Below are 20,756 nucleotides of genomic sequence, written 5' to 3'. Positions count from 1 at the left end.
TTATTTTCTTTTTGCGTTTGTCCAATTGTATTTTCCAAGGATTTTTTTTTCTTATTGTAAGGTGTTAATCTTCTCTTGGGTTTCTTTTCCCAAATTTTCCAATTGATTTTTAAACTCCTTCCTTATTTCTTCAAGGAAATCTTTCTTTGCTGGAGACTAATTCATATTCTCCTGAGGGGTTCTACGTCTCTCTGAATTAGGGTCTTTTCCTTCTAGGAAGTCTTCCCCTTTCACTTGGCCTTTCTTCATTTTCCTAAGATCTTATGTTGGAGGAGGGGCTGGTTCACAGAGGTTTGGTGTTAGGATGCCTAGAAGCTTTACTCACTGATTGTAATATCTCCAGCTGGCCAGGAAGGGGTGTAGGAGGCTTTTGTCTCTGAATGTAATATCTCCTCCTGGCCAACAGGGAGTGTTAGAGGCTGGAACCCACCTTCTAACCCTTCTTGTAAGTCCCAGACCATCAGCCCCATGGCCACCTCTCTGGTTGTTTCTTGAGGGAAATAGTTCCCACAAGTGAGAGCCTCCCGGGCTGTTCTTAGATTAGAGCTCTGCACTGGTCACACCCCTGATCCCAGAAGACAGACCTTGAGGTACATGTTTTTTTTCTAGCTTCTCTTTCTAGGTTTTGCCTATAGGACTTCCATTAAGAGATTTGCATATTGTTTGTGAGGGAAGATCAGGAGACCTTAGCACAGGGACTGGCTTCTCTCTGCCATCTTGGCCAGAACTGCTCTCTATTTTTAATCTCTAGTACAGTAAATGGTTCCTAAGAGGGAGAAAAAGAAATATATTTAGAAATAAAAATGATGGGAGAACAAAATATATCAATGGAATAAGATTTAAAAGTAAATGGATTAAAAGAGAGTGGAATGACCAGATTCAGACAGTAATCAGTTATTGACAGTTTGCTATTAATGGGAAGGACATCTCGAAGTATTTCTTGGCACTAAGCTATTTTTAACACTTGCATCAATGTTTTAGATAAAGGTAAGATGGGATATTTATCAGATGTTCGAATGACACAAAATTAGAAGGGGAGATACAGGATCCAAAAAAATGAATGACAGCCTAAGATCCAAAATTTTTTTGACAAGACAGAACATTTGTTTAAATTTAATAAGGTAATTTAAGTAAAGGGACAATAAAGACAGGTCTATTTCTTCTGGGCAAAGGCATCTACCATTATTTGGGCACAGGAAGCAACCAAGTATGTGTTCAGGATGGCCACTGGTCTCTGCTAGCTATTTGTGCTGCGGTATCTATATCAACCAGCAAGTGGCATCCTGATTTTCACTCCCAGCTAAGCTGCTCTGCCTTTTTTTGGATCTCTGCACATTTCAATAACTAATCATTGGATCTATCAATCAATAAACTTTTTAAAGAGACTATTAACTATCAAGCACCCTGCTAAGCACAAAAAGATCTAGAATCTGAAAGGACATAGTAATAAAAATTAGGAATGAAGGGGAAGTAGTGCTCCAAAATTTCAAATTATACTGTGAACAAACTCATCAAAATTATTTTGAACTAGGTAAGAAATAAAAAAGAGATCAGACTGCATAATAAGCAAGTTGCAGAAATAGTTGAATCCAAGGGGCCAGTATTTGATGAACAATAAGAAATTCTCTTTTGGGAAAGTCTCCTGTTTGATAAGAGCTCCAGGGCATCTGGGAGTGCTCTCTAATAAATAAAACTTCTCCCCAGTATCATTCTATGCCTTTCCTGGTCTTCCTCTGCTGCCTGCATTTGTTCCTCCCCCAATGACAACACTCAGCTCTCACATGGTGATTTCTAAAGAAGTGAATCTTTCTCTAAAGCTGAAGTGTCAGTGAGGATTTTCTTATATTTGACCTCAGTAAAGTCAGATGGCCTCTCTTCTCCAAAGGTGGCTCCTGGTTTTCCTCTTCTATCTACTTACATGTAAGTTTACTTGGTTACCATCATGCAATTTATATATCCTGTCTCAGAAAAAGAGCCTTTAAGGACTTATCAACTCAATTAAATTTAACAAATATTTATAAAATGCCTACTAAATATTGGAACACAGAGATAAAAAAATCAAAAATAAAACAATTCCTGCCTTCTAGGATCTCACATTCTATGGGAATCCTTTGAACCTTTTTTGTATTTTAGTCCCTAAGATAGGATTTTTCTACACTTGCTACAATTATGGTTAGTAGAATTAATTGTAGACTTCAACTATTTCTGGGGATGATATTTAGCAGAAATCCAAAGAGAATGAGTCTTTTATTAAATCCACTGGGTTAGGTTCTGTCTCTGTCATAGGACAAGTTTCCACTGATTTCATGTGCAGAGGGATCCTGCTTTCTGTCCAAGGCTGAGCTGTCTTTGGAGGATGGCTGGAAAAGCAGGATAATGACTGGATTAGGATGTATAAAGTGGTAGCCTTTGACTTCTATTTATCTTCTTAATATTTCCCTGGTCTTATGTTTATGTGTGATTAAGTGTGTAGAGTGAATTTCTACTCTGGTTTTATGTCTTCACTGTCATCCGAGCCACAGGGGAGAGATGGGGACTAGGTGGAAATGGATCTAGGAAGATGACTTTTCTCTAGTACAGAATGTATTGTGATGTTCTCAACTAGGATCCCCTGCATATTAAGAGTTTTTAGAAAGAATCTACTCAAAACTAATTAAATCTTATTTTTATTTTAGTTGTTCTCTTTGAAAGTCCTGGTTAATTATATAAGAGGAAAGAACAGTCTATCATAACTTGGAGTCCTTTGTCTCTGAGATCTCTGAACTGTGGCATGGGTTGACTTAAGTACAAAAAGGGACAAATGAACACACACAGAGAGATATATCCAGATATATCTCTGTGTGTGCATGGGTGTGGATGTACACATATATACATATATGGAAATGAATTTATATATATATATATATATATATATGTGAATGTGGTGTTGTGTATATATGTTTTTAATGTTAAGAGGGGATAGTTAGCTTATCTGGTTAGAACACTAGATTTCAGAGTCCACCAGAGGTAATCTATAACCTCATTTGGAGTTTTCTTAGCATAGATATTAGAGATATCTATATATCAATATCTATATAGATAGATATTGCCATTTCCTTCTCCAGTTCATTTTACAGATGAGGAAACTGGAAGAAAAAGAGTTCAGCTCCAGTTGACTAGGGTCACACATCTATAGTCACTGGTGCCACCTAGCTGCTACAACTAAGATTATAAAAAGGAGCAAATGGTAAATTAGAGACCAACCTCAAGAGAAATTGAGACCAGAATGTGGTTCATTCACAAGATTTATGGAGTGATGATATCTAAGAAAAATATAATAGATCTTTTTTCCCCCTAAATTCAGTCCTTGGGACTAAATAATCTTTTAAATTCATTCTAACTAGAGCATCCTGTGTTTCTAAATCCCGAATCCCAGCCATGCTCATTTTTCCATCCTGGCCTTGCTATGCATATACATAGAGCAAGTGATATAGTCTTACCAGGAACACAAGGGATAAACTATCTCCCTCCTTTCCTTCCTTCCTTCTTTCTTTCTTTTTTCTTTCTTTCTTCCTTCCTCACCATTACCCCACATTTAAAATTAGAAAGAAAAAAACCTTTACTTTTTTTCATGCAATGTACATATCAGATATCTATATTCTTCTATAACTTTGTGAGGAAAGATAGGTAATGTGCTTCATAATAGATTCATTGGGGATGTGACTATTGTGATGCCATGTTCTTATAAGCCTTAATAACTAGCAATCATCTTGTAGCCAAGAACAGAAAGAATGCAGAAAATTGGAGGAAAACTTGTATATACATAATTATCAATAAACATGTAACATGTATAAGTGTGTGTGTGACCTACTATGCAGCTTTCCAATTGCCAACTATTTTTTTTTAGAGGTGGATAGCATTTTCCTTCATAGGTTCAGGTCCTTCCATGTTTTTCAAAATTAACCAGCTCATCATTTCCTATACCACAGTAATATTCCAGCATAATCATATTCTATCTGAGAGATTGTCTATGAATTCCTCCCAATTTTCTGCATTCCTTCTATTCTTGGCTACATTGATTTTATTTATTCAAGATGAATGCTAGTTATTATTATTATTATTATTATTATTATTATTATTATTATTAAAAATGATAGTTGAAGATGGATAGAAGAGTTAATTATTTAACAATAGTAGCAGAAATTGTAGTTACCAGAACAAATTGATGGTTTTGATGAATACCAAAGAAACAAAAAAGAATTTTTAAAAAGATATTTGCAGGAATAATATCAAAGAAAGGAAAGGTCCACTGTTCAGGGGGTGAATAATAATAGATAATGAATGAGAAGACAGAACTAATCATTTTGTTTCTTTCCTCTGCCCCAGAAAATGATCTTTAGATTAGGAAATGTATAAAAAAATTCTGAATAATGTAAAGAGACCTAAGATGAACAAGAACATAATAAGAGAGTTGGCTTTTTAAGTTCAAGTCATTAGATATGGATGAATTACAACCCAGAGAAGTGAAAAGATGAAGATGTGATTGTTTAACCAAGTTGAGGATCTCTGGGAAAGCATTTTGAACAGGAGAAATTACAAAGTAATAAACATGAGTAAATGCAACTATTTTTATAAAGACAACTATTTTTACAAACTGGTGAAATTAATCAGAATAGCTAATTCTTGATAAAATTCTAGATTAAAGGAAATATGGTGACCAGTGCCATGTCTTGTTGCCCTGAGTACCCTTTCCTAGGAACATAAAAATGAAAGTAAACTCAATGGTCAAATTCAGATGGTTAGTTCTAGGCCATATCTTAACAACCATCAGCATTTATGTCTCCATTATTGGTAAATTCAGTCAATCTCTAAGCATTTATTAAGTGCCTACTGTGTGTCAGATACTATGCTTTGTTCTGGGGATACAAAGAAAGGCAAAGGACAGTCCTACCCTCAAGGAATTCTCAACCTAATGGGAGAGAGAACATGCAAACAATATGTATATAAACTACACACAAGATTTAAAAGAAATTAACAGGAAAAAAAGCACCAAAATTAAGAGGATTTGGGAAAGGCTTTCTGAAGAAGGTGGGGTTTTAGTTCAGGCTTGAAGAAAGTGATGGAAGAGGCAGAAAAGAGAAAGGAGAATTTTCCAGGATAGGAGAAAATCAGAGAAAATGCTTAAAATACTATATGTGGCAGCTAAGGAACAGAGAGAAGGAATATCCTCACTTATCACAATGGAGACCCCAGGAGAAAAAAACCCAGGACCAAACTCTACAGGAAATGTAGACATACAATTTAGGTCTTCCAACCTAAAATGATACTCCCTCAACACTAACCCCACTTTCTCTTACAAAGCACGTATAAATTCCTTTCAATTATCTGACTTTGGGGGCAGCTAGTTGGCGCAGTGGATAGAGCACCAGTCCTGGAGTCAGAAGTACCTGAATTCAAAACCGGCCTCAGACACTTAATAATTACCTAGCTGTGTGGCCTTGGGCAAGTCACTTAACCCCATTGCCTTGAAAAAAATCTAAAAAAAACCCAAAACAATTATCTGACTTCCTTAATCATCCTGATAAACTATAATTTGCCTCAGATTTTTCCTATATTTCTTCTGGGAACATCCTAAAGGAATCTCCCCACGAGCAGTATGAGGTGGACCTTCAATGAACATAGGATCTGGAGGCTAAAGACATAAGTTTGAATCTAGGCTCTGCCATGTATTTATTATTAATGCAACATTGGGCAAGTCATATATACCCTTCTGGAACTTATTTTCTGTATCTATAAATGAGAGGGTTTGACTAGATGGCCTCTGTGATTCATTCTAAATATAGATTTGTGTTCATATGACTAGATGATCTCTCAGATTCATCCCAGATTTAAATCTACAACCATTTAATTTTTGATCTTCACAACAATTCCTGGACAAGTGTTACCATTCTTCTGCAACCAATTATAATTTACAAACATTTATTTAAGTTCCTACTATGTGTAAGGCACTTTAAAGGGAAGCTAGATGGCAAAGTGGGTAGAGTGCCAAGTCTGGAGTCAGGAAGGTTCCTCTTATAGACTTCACACTTATTAGCTGTGGGAACCTGTTTGCTGCAGTTTCCTCATGGGTAAAATGAGTTGGAGAAGGAAATGGCAAACCACTCCAGTATCTTTGCAAAACAAAACAAAACAAAACAAAACAAAAAAGAAATAAACATAATTGGGATCATGAAGAATCAGACACAACTAAAAATGACCAAACAGCAAATATTTCAGGCACTGTTCAAAATGCTGGGGATACTGTCTTTTGTGATTCATTTTCTGTTTTAAAGTGCTGCTGATAAGTGAATTTATACCTTTTAGAAGAAGTAAATAAGTAATAGACCAGACCTGCATGTGTGATTGCATTTATTTATCACTTATTGAAAACAGAATTGCAGCCACTATTTGTAGCTGCAATGACTCAATGGATAGAGACTGGATATACTGTCAGGAATATGTGATTTCAAATTTGACCCCAGATGTATATTATCTGTATGACCCTGGACAAGTTATTTAGCCTCTTTCCACTTCATTTGCAAAATGGGAATAATGGCTACCTCATAGGGTTGAAGTAGGATACAAGAAGATAATATTCATAATTGCAAACCTTATGGTACTATATAAGGGCTAGCTATTCCTCTCCTAAGTAGAAGAATCACTTGTTTATTCCAATCTTTTGGTTTGCAGGGTGACAGTTAATCATTATTTTTAAAGTGTAGTATTTTTAACTTTACCTTTTGCATACTAAAAGTTGAATAGTATTTCTCCCCCATGCAATTTTTGTAAGGAGTTTCACTGGGTTTCCACCTCTACCCTACTGTAAGATAGTTGTGTTTTCTTTCAAAGTTATTATGGATGATGATTAGTACATGGCCTGATCACCTTGCTTTCCTCTAAGAAAAGACCTCCCTAAGACATTGAACATGTGCCATTCTGAGATCACCTACAAGAAATTGCCTAATGCAACAAATGAGGAGAAAGCTCTAAAATTACCTTCATGTAACATCCTCAACCCCAGATAACAGCCACCTGCATTCAAAGCTACTCAAGATCTTGAGTGTATATCAAAACCAAATTGCCTGAAAGAGCAATCATGAGTTAAGAAGAGACTACCCATAAGCTTGATATCTTTTGTCAGTTGGTACTCCTCAGTCTTCAAAGCTAATAAAAAATGCAATTGTGCTGATAATCCACCTCAGAAATGGAACTCTTTCTTGAAAATGTTTCAAATGAGCTTGTTTCCAAAGATTTATGCTGTAACCCTTACACAAATGCTAATATTTATAAAAGTATATTGAGAGCTTGTGTAGGACCAGGGACTCTTTAATTTGAAGAATCACCATGTTCCTTACCTGGAAACACCCTAGAAAGTTCTAGAGTTTCAAAATCCATTCATTTGCTATCCACTTACAGTTTAGATAACTGTAATATCTTTTAATAATATATAAGTTGTACAGTGAGTTTTGCATTCATATTTTAGAGGAACAAAAATAATGTTTGCTACATAATTTTCTATTTAGATGAATTTTTGCTACCAAACAGTAGGGGATAAGAAAGAGAGTTTGATCAACTTTCCAAGTCTTTGAATTATGAGTCTTCAAATTTGATGCCTTTCAAATCAATGGGTATTGACATCTGCCTTGCCATTGTACCCTAAGTACTCCAGGGCTTTGCCATATGACTTTCTCATACACTTTCTACATCTCTAGACCTCTCCATTTACCCTGTTTTTGAACTGTCTCATACCTATTGTCTCCCATAATTAAAATCTGAATTCCTTGAGAGCAGGGATTGTCTTGCTTTTCTACCTGTTTCCCATGTTTGACAATACTAAGTGTGTAATAGATACCTTTTTATTCTGAAGACAAGTCTCTAGGTGTAGTCTGGCCAGAGCTGGGTACAATTGGACTATGGGAAGTGTATGTCAATCATTTTGCTATCTTTAGGGTACATAGAGAGTCATGTCTGTTAATATTACTGCTATATTCAATGGAGTTTAGAAAGAAAGTCCTAGGATAAGTTATTATTATTAATTTGCATTTAATGTTTGGACAAAAGAGTTGCTTTTCATAATTAAGTGAAATTATTAGAATGTAAACTCATCATTTGTAGAATCACTGAAAGCATCTTTGGTACAGGTTCAATAGTGAATAAGATCTTGGGGAATAAGTACCTCATTCTATTCCCACAGAACTTTGATTCATTCTTCTAGGTCTATATTTTGAGAGTTTTGTTTCCATATTGGCAAGAGATTTCAAGTGTTTGGTGTAGTAACATCTTATTAAATGTTCCTAATTTTTGATGGGTCAATGTTATATCTGACACAATTATGTTTGTGATGATTCTTCAATTCATTTAACTGAATTATAAGAGTTATTTTGAGTTTTTCCAGAATTTGTGGCACAAAGTATTAGCTAAGAATTTATGAAAGATAGCTAGTTTCTAGCATAGAAATCTGGTCATTTAATTTTCTTTCTAGACAGTTGTATTAAATTTAATACAAGCAAATATTGTATGGTTTCTACCATACAACATTGTTCTTTTAATCCTGGACATTATGCCTCTTAAGGTAGCCTGAGATTACATTAGCTTTTTCAACTGCTTTGTTATACTATTGATCCATATATGATAACTTTTTATAATGATTTAAGTTTTGCAACTAGTATACATTATCGCATTTGAGCCTCACAGTACACAATAATAAAATAACTATAGTAACTACTCCAATTTAACAAATGAAGAAACTGAGTTAATTGATAGTATCAGAGTTAGGATTTAAACCCAGGTGTTCCTGATTCCATTTCCAATATTTTTCCCATTATATCACACTCTCAATACTCACTTTTCAATCCTCCAGAATCCTAAGATTGCATTTCTTCACATCTTAGACCAGAAGAGATATTTTTGAAACTAAAATTTAATACTTTATATTTATCCCTATTAAATGCCATCTTAATAATTTGGAATCAGCATTTAGATTGTCAAGATCTTTGTGGATCCTAACTCTATCTTCCAGTATATTAGTATCCCTTCTAGTTTTATATCATTTGAAATTTTGATTAGCATGTAGAAAACGATTTTATTTAAGAGAGTGATAAAATTTGTTTTAACAATTTAAAACCAAGAAAGAGATGGGGTCATTTCACTGCATTCCCTCCACTGCTTTGGATGGTTATTCTTTAAGTTTGTCTACTTAACTGATCTTGAAACTCCATAATTGTCCTGTTATCTAGTCTTCATAATTCCATTTGTCCTTAAGAATTGAATGAGGGGGCGGCTAGGTGGCATAGTGGATAAAGGACTGGCCCTGGAGTCAGGAGTACCTGGGTTCAAATTCGGTCTCAGACACTTAATAATTACCTAGTTGTGTGGCCTTGGGCAAGCCACTTAACCCTATTGCCTTGCAAAAACTAAAAAAAAAAAAAAATTGAATGAGAGACTTTCTCAAATGCTGTGGTAAATTGATAAAGTACATCTACAGAAATTTCCTGGACTATAAGTCTGGAAATCAACAGAGAGAGAGAGAGAGAGAGAGAGAGAGAGAGAGATGAGGTTAGTCTGTATGACTTGTTCTTAATGAAATCATACTGCTGACTCTTTGTGATCATTGCTTTCTTTTTAACATGTTCTCTAATCATTTCAGTAATTATGCATTCTAGAAATTTCCTGGTAATTGAATTTAAGCATACAGACTTTCACTTTGTAGATTCAATTCTATTCTTTTCTTTTAAGACAGTCAGGATAATTATCCTTTCTCTAGTATGTCACTATTTTCCATAATCTCTTAAAGATCACGTAGATCAGCAGCAACCATATCTGTCACTTCTGGTATCAGTTTGTATATTGAACTCATAAACAGCATATATATGCTTTTTGCTACTATAATTCTATATTTTTTATCTGATCCTTTATCATAAGGTACATGGATTATGGGGTATCATTGAGCCCCTTTCAGAGGTTGAGATAAAAATATTGGGGGGCGGGCTGTGTAGGATTTTTTTTTTTAATACATAGGCAGCTGGGATAGCCAGGACACATTTAGCAACCTATGGGGAGACCAGTGGTGAGTCTAGGGGGCCAGAGGCAGATAGATGGTCAATAGTATAGTTAAGAGAATTCTGGGCACCAACAGGGCCCTTGGTCGAGGCTGATAGAACCTAGATGGGCAGAGGCCCCTCCCCCCCCACGTCCAGAGACTTCTCTAATGCCCGAAAGTCCAAGAAGGTGGAGTTGGGGAGATGCAGCTGGGAGGGATCAGCTGCTTAAGACATGAGCCAGCATTGGGGGCCATGGTCCCTGGTGGAGGATGTCCAGTTACTGGAAGCCTCTGGCTCAGAGATGATCTCGTCACTTTATCTTCAGTGGATGAATCATTCCTGCATTGGTTGTGGACCTCTGGAGAGACCTGAGAAGCTCCATGGATGTTCAGCAATGTCCAACTATGAGTCAAAGTCTGGAGGACTTCCCGGGTCAAGTTGGCTGCTGTGTCCAGGGCTGGTCCACTCAGGTCATTCACCAGGCTGTCCATGGAAGCCTGATGTCTTAGGAAGATGGGGCGGATCAGGCAACGTTACAAGATCTGGGAGCCATTACAGACCATTGGAAACATGCACCACAGCAAGAAGACATACTTCCCAACATAGTAGAAGGGGAACCAGAAAAGGAAGATGTCAGAGAAAAACTCAGTCAGGCCAAATATGCTGTACACCACCCAGGTTAGCCAAGTGGTATCGTCATCTTTGTTGGGGCTTTCAATGGCCTTGATGGAGGCGTATGCTGGGTAGATGAATCCGATGAGATTGCAGATCAGGGAGGCACCATAGCTAAAGATGAGATAAAGGCCCAGGAAGGCAATGAAATGTGTGGCCAGGTAATACTTTCTGACGCCGGAGAGCTCCTCCAGCTTCCCCAGGAAGTCGGTGATGATGTTTTTCTGCTCCAGGAACCTCTGGAAGCGCTGCTTGAGGCTGGCTATGGTCGCTGAGCTCGGGAGCGGGGAAGGGCTGGAGGCTCCGAGCTCCTCTGCGGCTCCCTCTCCGGGAGACACGTACCTCTGGCTCCACGTCCCTCCCTCCCACCTCGTGCTCCGGCAACTCTAAAAATATTTTTATAATTAATCCTAAAATGCTTTAATTTCTAACAGTGAATAATGCCTCATTAATTTTCAGGTGCATCTAGGAATCTTGAATCCAAAAACTAGAGAACCACTGACCTAAGCATGTAATTTAAAAAATCTGTATCTAACAGCAGGAAGAGCTAGAAAGAGAGGTCCCATTCAAAGTAACCTTAGACAATATAAAACATCTGGGAGTCTATTTGCCAAGACAGACTCAGAATCTTTTTGAAAACAATTATAAAACACTTCTCACACAAATTAAAGCAGATTTAAATAAATGGGCAAATATCGGCTGCTCATGAATAGGCAGAGCTAATATAATAAAAATGACAATTCTACCAAAACTAAACTATCTGTTTAGTGCCCTACCAATCAAAGTTCCAAAAAATTACTTTAATGAGTTAGAAAAAATTGTAAGTAAATTCATATGGAGAAATAAAAAGTCAAGAATTGCCAGGAGCTTAATGAAAAAAAGTGCAAAAGAAGGTGGCTTAGCTCTACCTGATCTAAAATTATATTATAAAGCATCAGTCATCAAAACTGTTTGGTATTGGCTAAGAATAGAGTGGTGGACCAGTGGAATAGACTAGGTGTAAAAGCAGGAGATGATTATAGTAATCTGCTGTTTGATAAACCCAAAGAGTCTGGCCATTGGGATAAAAACTCCCTCTTTGATAAAAATTGCTAGGATAATTGGAAGTTAGTATGGAAGAAACTTAGATTAGACCAACACCTCACACCCTTTACCAAGATAAGATCCAAATGGTTACAGGACATAGACATAAAAAACAATACTATAAGCAAATTAGAAGATCAAGGACTAGTTTACCTGTCAGATCTATGGAAAGGGGAGCAGTTTATGATTAAGGAAGAGTTGGAGAACATCACCAAAAAACAATTAGATGATTTTGATTACATTAAATTAAAAAGCTTTTGCACAGATAAAAAAAAAATGTAACCAAGATCAAAAGAAATGTAGTAAATTGGGAAACAATCTTTACAACTGGACTTCCAGCCAAGATGGCGGAGAGAAGACAGGCACAGTTCTAAAGTCTCCTGATCTCTTCCCCATCTATCACATGAAACAAACCTCTTAAAAGAAATCCGAAGCAGGAAACCCAGAAAGAAAAGCCAGGAAAGGAAAATCTACCTCAGGATTTGTCTCCCGCAGCAGCCTTGGCTGAGTACCGGCAGGTGAGTCTGAACTCCCAGGGAAGATCAGCCAGACCAACAGCTGAATCGGAACCAGGAGTCTGAGGGCCCGAGAGCCGGACCTGCTGGATCAGCGGTGGGGCTGGACAAAGGGGGCTTGGGTCTGCGGGGAACCAGAGGCGCTGGTGTTGGTGCTGTCCCCCTGGAGCTTGGGGAAGGGGCTGCGGGGAGAGGTCTGGTGCAGGACAGCTGTGGACACCATCCCTGGGCTCCTCAGGTCTGAGAAACTCTGAGCCCATGCCTCCATTGCACTGAGGCCTCCTCCCAAACAAATGCAAATTATTTCTGCCCCAGGCTCAGGTGTGTGAGCAAAAGAACCAGCCCAGCTGAGGAATCACCTCAGGCCAGGGTAAAGCCCACCATTGATTGAAGGCAAAAGAATTCAATAGCTCCAATTCCCTCCCTCAAGCAAGGGGAGAAGGCCTTGCAACCAAGGTCACAGACACCCCAGAGAGGACAACCAGCACATCCTACTGGCCAGCCAGAGAAACTGCACTCAGTAAAGCCTTTAGAGATCCCAAGCCCAGGTGAACCAGCCCCACCCAACTCAAAGTTTTAGCATAATGAAGAAGGGTCAGCGGAAAGGTGGATCCATAGAAAAATTCCTGGAAGGGAAAGACCCCAACCCAGAGAGACCTGGAACATCTGAGGAGAATACAATCTGGTCTCCAGCACAGAAAGACTTCCTTGAAGAAATAAGGAAGGAGTTTAAAAATCAACTGGAAAATTTGGGGGAGACAATACCTTGCAACAAGAAAACAAAACCTTAGAAAGTACAATTGGACAAACACAAAAGGAGAATAAATCTCTCAGATCATCAATTGGACAATTACAAAATGAGAATAATTCTCTCAGATCCTCAAATGAGCAAATGCAAAAAGAAACTAATTCTCTCAAAACCTCAATTGGTCAAATGGAAAGCTCTTTCAAAAGTAGAATTGACCAATTGGAAAAGGTTAATGAAGAAAACTTCTCCCCCCCAAAAATAATGGAGTCTACAGAAACTAATGATTCCACGAGACAGCAAGAGTCAGTTAAACAAAATCAAAAAATAGAAAAAATAGAAGCAAATGTGAAATACCTCATCAACAAAACCACTGACCTCAAGAATAGATCAAGGAGGGGAAACCTGAAAATTATAGGACTTCCTGAAAACATTGAAGAGAAAAAAAGCCTGGACTTAATATTACAGGATCTAGTGATGGAAAACTGCCCTGACATCATGGAATCGGAGGGCAAAGTAGTTATTGAAAGAATACATCGATCCCCACCAGAAAAAGATCCTAAAAGGAAAACACCAAGGAATGTTGTGGCCAAACTCCAGAACTATCAGATGAAAGAGAAAATCCTGCAAGCAGCCAGAAAGAAACAATTTAAATATCAAGGAGCCACAGTAAGGATCATGCAGGACCTGGCTGCATCAACTTTAAGGGATCGAAGGGCCTGGAGCGAGATATTTCGAAGAGCACGGGAGCTTGGAATGCAGCCAAGAATCTACTTTCCTGCAAAGCTGAGCCTTCTCTTCCAGGGAAAAAGATGGACATTTAACGAAATGGAAGAATTCCAAAAATTTCTGATGAAAAGACGAGAGCTAAACAGAAAATTTGGATATCAAACAGGAGGTTCAAGAGACACATGAAAAGGTAAAAAAAGGGGGGGGTGGTAAAAGGAAAAAACTGCAATCCAGCAAGTTGAAACTGGCTATATCCCAGCATGGGGGGGGGGGGGGGGTTAGAGAGTCTCATAAAGCCTGAGAAATGTAACTCTAACAGAGAGAATATACCTAGCCAAAAATGATGGACATCCATGACCTATCCATGAGACTGATATCTAATGGGATGTAACTGGTGTTAACTCCACTGGGGCAAAAGACTCTAATAACTCTCAGGAATTTGGACTCTATTCAACAGAATATACTGAACTAGAAGGGACAGACACTCAGAATTTTCTATGACTTAGATAGAATGATCTAAAAAAAATACACTACCTCCCTAAAAAGGGGGACAGGAAAGAGACGGGAGGAGGGAGGGGATTAAATGGGACAAATCTCATTACACTAAGAGGTACAAAAAACCTATGGTAATAGAGGGGAAGAAGGGAGTAGAGGAGAAACACCTGAATTTTCTTCTCATTAGACTTGGCTTAAAGTCAACCTACACATACTCAGTTAACTTATAAAACATCTAACCTTTCAAGAAGTAAAAGGGGGAAAGGGGAGGGGGGACAGAGAAAGGGAAGGGGAGTGGAGGAAATAAGGGGAAATAACAAAAGGAAGGGAAGGGAACAGGGAAAGGGGAAAGAAAGGGGAGGGTGTGATATAGGAGGGCAAACACACTGAAGGGGGTGGTATTCAAAAACAAAATACTGGGCAATACAGATAAAAGGGGGGGAAAGGGGAAAAATACAAACAGAGGGAAGATAGCACAGAGGGAAATAAAGAATTAGTAATCATAACCTTGAATGTGAATGGGATGAACTCTCCCTTAAAATGTAAGCAAATAGCAGAGTGGATTAAAAACCAGAACCCTACAATATGCTGCTTACAAGAAACTCATTTGAAGCAGAGAGATACGTATAGAGTAAAGGTAAAAGGTTGGAGCAAAATATATTTTGTTTCAGCTGAAGTAAAAAAAGCAGGGGTAGCAATCCTTATCTCAGACAAAGCAGCAGCAAAAATAGATAGTGTTAAAAGAGATAAGGAAGGAAACTTTATCCTCCTAAAAGGTACCATAGACAATAAAGTCATTTCAATATTGAATATATATGCACCCAGTGGGACATCACCCAAATTCTTAGAGGAGAAACTGAAAGAATTACAGGAAGACATAGACAGCAAAACTCTACTAGTAGGAGACCTCAACCTCCTGCTATCAGATCTACATAAATCAAATCATAAAACAAACAAGAAAGAAATTAGGGAGGTAAATAGATTGTTAGAAAAATTAGATATGGTAGACTTATGGAGGAAACTGAATGGGAATAGGAAGGAATATACCTTTTTCTCTGCAGTACATGGAACTTATACAAAAATTGACCATGTACTAGGACATAAAAACCTAATGATCAACTGCAGAAAGGCAGAAATAGTGAATACATCTTTCTCAGATCACAATGCAATAAAAGTCATATGCAATACTGGGCCAAGGAGATATAGACCCAGAGCAAATTGGAAACTGAATAACTTCATCTTAAAAAATGAGTGGACCAAAAAACAAATTATAGAAAGAATTAACCATTTTATCCTAGATAATGATAATAATGAAACAACATACCAAAACCTATGGGATTCATTCAAAGCAACTCTCAGGGGATATATTATAGCTCTAAATGCTTATATGAATAAATTGGAGAAAGAGGAAATCAATGAACTAAACATGCAACTAAAAAAAAGTAGAGAAAGAACAAATCAAAAATCACCAATCAAATACCAAATTAGAAATTTTAAAAATTAAAGGAGAAATTAATAAAATTGAAATCAAAAAAATTATTGAATTAATGAATAAAACCAAAAGTTGGTATTATGAAAAAAACAATAAAATTGATAAACCTCTCATCGATTTGATTAAAAGAAAGAAAGAAGAAAACCAAATTACTAGTATTATAAATGAAAAAGGTGAACTCACCACCAATGAGGAGGAAATTAAAGTAATAATTCAAAATTATTTTGCCCAACTTTATGCCAATAAATTTGATAATCTAAGTGAAATGGATGAATATTTACAAAAATATAAGTTGCCCAGGTTAAATGAAGAAGAGATTAAATACCTGGTCAACCCTATCTCAGAAAAAGAAATTCAACAAGCCATTAGTGAACTCCCTAAAAAAAAAAATCTCCAGGGCCTGATGGATTCACAAGTGAATTCTACCAAACATTTAAGGAACAATTGGTTCCAATCTTATATAAACTCTTTGGAAAAATAGGGAAAGATGGAACTCTGCCTAACTCTTTCTATGAAACCAATATGGTACTGCTACCTAAACCAGGAAGAGTTAAAACAGAGAAAGAAAATTATAGATCTATTTCCCTGATGAATATAGATGCAAAAATCCTAAATAAAACCTTAGCAAAACGACTACAACAAGTCATCACTAGGATAATACATTATGATCAAGTAGGATTTATTCCAGGAATGCAGGGCTGGTTCAATATTAGGAAAACTGTTAGTATATTCAATTATATCAATAACAAACCTATCAGAAACCATACGATCATATCAATAGATGCTGAAAAAGCTTTTGACAAAATACAGCATCCATTCCTATTAAATACACTAGAGAGTGTAGGAATAAATGGACTGTTCCTTAAAATAATTAGCAGTATCTATCTGAAACCATCAACAAGCATTATACTCAATGGGGAGAGGCTAGAGGCATTCCCAATAAGATCAGGGGTGAAACAAGGGTGCCCATTATCACCACTACTATTCAATATTGTATTAGAAATGTTAGCATCAGCAATTAGAGAAGAAAAAGAAATTAAAGGAATTAGAATTGGGAAGGAAGAGACAAAACTCACTATTCGAAGATGACATGATGGTCTACCTAGAGAATCCCAAGAAATCATCTAAAAAAACTACTGGAAACAATTAGCAATTTTAGCAAAGTTGCAGGTTATAAAATAAACCCCCATAAATCCTCAACTTTCCTATATATGACTAGCAAGAAACAGCAGGAAGAGCTAGAAAGAGAAATTCCATTCAAAGTAACCTCAGACAGTGTAAAATACTTGGGAGTCTATTTGCCAAGACAGACTCAGAATCTTTTTGAAAACAATTATAAAACACTTCTCACACAAATTAAAGCAGATTTAAATAAATGGGCAAATATCAACTGCTCATGGATAGGTAGAGCTAATATAATAAAAATGACAATTCTACCAAAACTAAACTATCTGTTTAGTGCCCTACCAATCAAAATTCCAAAAATTACTTTAATGACCTAGAAAAATTGTAAGTAAATTCATATGGAGAAATAAAAAGTCAAGAATTGCCAGGAGCTTAATGAAAAAAAATGCAAACGAAGGTGGCTTGGCACTACCCGATCTAAAATTATATTATAAAGCATCAGTCATCAAAACTGTTTGGTATTGCCTAAGAGATAGAGTGGTGGACCAGTGGAATAGACTAGGTGTAAAAGCAGGAGAGGATTATAGTAATCTGCTGTTTGATAAACCCAAAGAGTCAGGCCACCGGGATAAAAACTCCCTCTTTGATAAAAACTGCTGGGATAATTGGAAGTTAGTATGGAAGAAACTTAGATTAGACCAACACCTCACACACTTTACCAAGATAAGATCCAAATGGTTACAGGACATAGACATAAAAAACAATACTATAAGCAAATTAGAAGATCAAGGACTAGTCTACCTGTCAGTTCTATGGAAAGGGGAACAGTTTATGACTAAGGAAGAGTTGGAGAACATCACTAAAAACCAATTAGATGATTTCGATTACATTAAATTAAAAAGGTTTTGCACAGGGAAAACCAATGTAATCAAAATCAAAAGAAAAGTAGTAAATTGGGAAACAATCTTTACAACTAATGATTGTGACAAAGGACTCATTTCTAAAATATACAGAGAACTGAGTCATATTTTTAAAACAAAAAGCCATTCCCCAATTGACAAATGGTCAAAGGATATGCAAAGGCAATTTACAGATGAGGAGATCAAAGCAATCCATAGTCATATGAAAAAATGCTCTAAATCATTAATTATTAGAGAAATGCAAATTAAAGCTTCTCTGAGGTACCACCTCACACCTCTCAGATTGGCCAGTATGACCAGGAAGGATAATGATCATTGTTGGAAGGGATGTGGGAAATCTGGGACACTATTACACTGTTGGTGGAGCTGTGAACTCATCCAACCCTTCTGGAGAGCTATTTGGAACTATGCCCAAAGGGCAACAAAAATGTGCATACCCTTTGATCCAGCAATACCACTACTGGGTCTATACCCTGAAGAGATGAGGAAAAAGGGTAAAAACATTACTTGTACAAAAATATTTATAGCAGCCCTGTTTGTGGTGGCAAAGAATTGGAAATCCAGTAAATGTCCTTCAATTGGGGAATGGTTTAGCAAACTGTGGTATATGTATGTCTATGTCATGGAACACTATTGTTCTATTAGAAACCAGGAGGGATGGGATTTCAGGGAAACCTGGAGGGATTTGCATGAACTGATGCTGAGTGAGATGAGCAGAAGCAGAAAAAAATTGTACACCCTAACAGCAACATGGGAGTAATGTTCAACCTTGAAGGACTTGCTCATTCCATCAGCGCAACAATTGGGAACAATTTTTGGCTGTCTGCAAAGGAGAGTACCATCTGTATCCAGATAAGGAGCTGTGGAGTTTGAACAAAGTACAAGGACTATTCCCTTTAATTTAGGAAAAAACAGATATCTTATTGTCTGATCTTGTTACCTCTTAGACTTCTCTTCTTTAAAGATATGATTTCTCTCTCATCACACCCACTTTGGATCAAGGTACAACATGGAAACAACGTAAAGACTGACAGAGTGCTTTCCGTGGGGGGGGGAGGAAGCAAGATTTGGGGGGGGGGAATGTAAAACTCAAATAATATCTTTAATAAAAATAAATTTAAAAAAATCTGTATCTAATTGAGTTCCACAGTTTTATATTCCATCTTTTTCTGTTCTTTGTTTATATAAATGCTAATGTTTGTCAATTATTTAATAAAAAAGAAAAAAAATTTAATTTAATTTAATAATTTTTGTTCAATCCTTTACAATCCAAGATTATTCTCCTTGGGAGAAAAAGTGGAAACAAAATAAGACTCAAATAGTTCTACTGCCTTTCCCTTATTTATTGTCATCTTCATATCTACCAAGCAGTGAAGCTGTAACTTTTTAGAAATAGCAAACTATTGTTCTGATATTATTTTGATATCACATTCAGAGATTTATTTTTCCTAATTCCATTTTATAGGGTCATGCCCCTCCTCCTTCTATTATTTGTTCTTGCTTCCATCTTCTACATGTCTTTTTAAAATTTAAGCTGAAAGATGTTTCCTAGCAATCTTTTCAAACAATTTACTCATTTTTTTAATCATTGGAATTGATTCCCTTGATGTTGTCAGAATTTCATTCTTCAACCTTTCTAGGTTCATTTTCCCTCTAGAATTTTACACCATAGGATTCTATCCTTTCTCTAAATGATTTCAACTTTGATTTTCCAAAATATAAGGTTCAAGTCAGACTTTACTTAGCTTTCCCAGCTAACTAACTAGCAAAAAGACATATTAAATACTTACAGGTAAATGCAAGTATAAGAAGAAAATCAGCCTTAAATTTTAATAGGCAGAAGTGAGTACATAAAAACAAGATGGAAAATAATCATTTCTAAAATGAAGTAGTTCCATTGTCTCCAGTCTCCCCCCCCCACTAGATTCCTAATGTATCTGTACTATATAGAGAGTAATTATCTCTAGAATAGTAATTCCCCTCATTGGTTTCCCCACATATTGAAGGACAAACTTATTAAGACAAATCAAGAAATTATTAGCTGCTTTACTTTTTCCACAGATTGTCAAATGTCTGAATAATTGAAGGGTATTCACCATTATTATATCATTTTTCTGCAGCAATTTTCTGATGTTTTTCAAACTCATAAACTTTCTCTTTCTATCCAGGAGGGTCTATAGTATTATCTGACAACATTTTAAATCTTGTTTCTGCTTTCACTGATCTTTATCCAAATGGTCTCTATCATACTTCCCCATTCTGGTTTAAGAATTTTCTTAAATTAGAGGATCTTTGTATTTATGCTACTCTGGTTTGTCTGTCCTGGTATAAAATAAAGAGGGTTAAATCAAATCCCACTTCTGTTATTATATGTGAGACCTCTGAAAAGTTACTTTCCATGCCTCAGTTCTTTACTTTAACTTTACTTGTAAAGTGATAAAGTTGGATTAGAGAAACTTATGAGGTTCTTTCAAATTCTAAATTTTTGCTCTACTTTGACCCTTTGATATTAAGATATACTGTTAAAGCTGTTTTCCAGTCATGAATAGCACACCACCAAGTCTCAATGATGTCTGTGAAGGCAAATTTTGCCCTTTTGCATTAGGAGCTTGGTTTCTCTAATTTTCTATTCATACTTTTGCATTTGTACATAGACATTTGAGGCTATAGGTTTCATTTTTAAACTGTAAGAATCTGTATCCTCATATTTCTGGGTTATCTCATCTACTATTCTTCCTGTGGCTATTTTCTATGAATCTACATTAGTAGTTATCAGTAGGTAATTTTCTCCTTTCCCTATTTTCTGTCTAAAGCCTTTTAAAATAGATTTATAAGACTCAAGGCAAATAGTTTTACTAGCTCCTTTTAGGTGAGTTTCATCACTGTCTAAGAATTCATCATTTCTATATTTTCAGCCACATC

General features: G+C 36.5%; 1 pseudogene; it reads right to left on the bottom strand.

Annotated features, from left to right (window-relative positions):
- Nucleotides 1-9,927: 9,927 nt before the first annotated feature.
- The window catches only part of LOC141511987 (receptor expression-enhancing protein 6 pseudogene), a 29,625-nt pseudogene continuing 18,796 nt past the window's right edge, over nucleotides 9,928-20,756 (bottom strand).

Source organism: Macrotis lagotis, chromosome 2, assembly GCF_037893015.1.
Source record: "Macrotis lagotis isolate mMagLag1 chromosome 2, bilby.v1.9.chrom.fasta, whole genome shotgun sequence".
In the NCBI taxonomy this organism is placed as follows: domain Eukaryota; kingdom Metazoa; phylum Chordata; class Mammalia; order Peramelemorphia; family Peramelidae; genus Macrotis; species Macrotis lagotis.
This window is presented reverse-complemented; position numbering and strand designations above follow the sequence as displayed.